Genomic DNA, 2,087 nt, shown 5'->3' with positions numbered 1-2,087 from the left:
AAGGTACAATTTAGCGTGGCCAATCCACCTAGCCTGCGCATCTTTGGGTTGTGGGGCAAGACCCACGCAAACACAGGGAGAATGTGCAAACTCCACACGGACAGTGACCCAGAGCCGGGATCGAACCTGGGACCTCAGCGCCGTGAGGCAGCAGGGCTGTGTCACCATGCTGCCCTATATAATAGGATCTTTACGACTCAAAGGGAACATGCCCTTTCGAATTCAAGCAGTCTCATGCACCTCCACCATTCTCCCAAGGATAACTCGCAAATCTTCAAACTGAGCTCTAAAGACCTGAAATACAGTCAAGATCCTCATCCAGAAAAACATACTCAATAGCGGCACTCATTCGGAAGCACACAGAGCGAAAGTCTGTTCACCGGCAACAATGCCACTGCAGTCTGGGTCCCCCCCCCCCCCCCCCCCCCCGCCCAGCCCTACCTGACTGCCACAATCAAATGAGGATTCCTACAATTTATCACAGTTCCTCTTCGCAAAAATACCAATCAGGATGCCCAACGCAAGACATATATCCCTGGAAAAGTTAAACATGAGTGCAGCACGGTAGTAAAATGGTTAGCACTGTTGCCTCACAGCTCCAGGGTCCCAGGTTCGATTCCCGGCTAGGTCACTCTCTGTGCGAAGTGTGCACATTCTCCCCCTGTCTGCATGAGTTTCCTCCGGGTGCTCCGGTTTCCTCACACAGTCCAAAGATGTGCGGGTTAGGTGGATTGGCCATGCTGAATTGCCCTTAGTGTCGAAATGTTAAGTAGGGGTTACGGGGATAGGATAGATATGCGGGCTTCAGTAGGGTGCTCTTTCCAAAGGCCAGTGCAGATGGGCGGCAAAACCAGGACACTGTGAACTAGGACAAAATAAAGGATTGCAAGATAAGCAGCAGAAAAATACAGTCAACTCCTTAACTTTGCAACAATCACATGAGACTCCGAGTTTGAATATTTTCAAGGCAAAGGTGGATAGATTCTTGGCAAAGATGGATAAATAAGGAGGATGCAAACTACGAGCAGAACGAATAATTGTCCGGTGACAATGGGAGGGAGCAAAATAATGGACGTAGTCAATTACTGGGTGGAAAAATACATAACTGCAGCAAAGATAAATCTAAAAATAGTTCAGCGTCCTATTGGTAACTCTGTGAATAGCAGTTCTATTTTTGATTTGTAAATCAGGGGAGAGCGCGAACGCAGTCCCCCACTACCACAAATTTTGCAGTCGAGTATCCCGCATTTGGGGACATCGCAGGCGTCAGCACACCCGAAGTGCAATGGGCTAGCCTCGTCCTGGGCGAACCACCTTCTTGATCATGGTTTCACCCCTGCCAGGTAAGTATGCTTAAAAACGCTCACAGCCTCCAAGCCCACACCACACATCACATCTTACACTCACACTTACTGCATTTACACCGCCAAACTATTACTTTACTGACAATATCCTCTCACCAAAAATGCCGGAACTTCTGTATTATTCTGACAAATGTTGGAGTATTCCTCTCTAGTAGGACATACGTTGCTTAAAAAGCCCGCTAAGCTCATTTGCATATTGTCCTTAAAAGGAGGTGAACCGCCCCTTAACGTACCTGTCCGTCAAACTGAGGGACCGTTTTTGGAATTAAAACCTCTGCCGAGTTTTGTTCAGCAAAGAAAGAATTAATTTTTCTGAAACTGGGAGAGACAGAAAAATTGAGTAGGGTATTTTTAGAGTCACGAGGATGATTGTTTTTAGAGACATGAGGAGATTATTGAGATAGAATCTGAGGAGGACTTTTTTGAGGCTTCAGGTTAATGTTAATGTCGATACAACCCCAGCACACACACACCCAACACACACACAGCGCCGAGGATTATATCATTATGAGTGGTATTGGCAGAGTGGGTAATCAGACGCTTTTCCCCACGGTGGAAATTTAATTACTTGAAGTCATACATTTTATGTGCGAGAGGCATGGTGGCGCAGTGGTTGGCACTGCGGCCTCACAGCGTTGAGAACCAGGGTTTAATCCCGGCCCTGGGTCACTGACCATGTGAATTCGCACATTCTCCCCGTGTCTGCGTGGGTCTCACCCCCAC

At 47.6% G+C, this 2,087-nt stretch overlaps 1 non-coding gene across 1 annotated transcript; it reads right to left on the bottom strand.

Annotated features, from left to right (window-relative positions):
* Positions 1 to 1,187: 1,187 nt before the first annotated feature.
* On the bottom strand, positions 1,188 to 1,351 carry LOC119976949. The gene has a single exon (XR_005463103.1). It is a non-coding gene; the product is annotated as a U1 spliceosomal RNA (small nuclear RNA).
* Positions 1,352 to 2,087: the final 736 nt, after the last annotated feature.

Source organism: Scyliorhinus canicula, chromosome 13 (assembly GCF_902713615.1).
Source record: "Scyliorhinus canicula chromosome 13, sScyCan1.1, whole genome shotgun sequence".
In the NCBI taxonomy this organism is placed as follows: Eukaryota; Metazoa; Chordata; class Chondrichthyes; order Carcharhiniformes; family Scyliorhinidae; genus Scyliorhinus; species Scyliorhinus canicula.
This window is presented reverse-complemented; position numbering and strand designations above follow the sequence as displayed.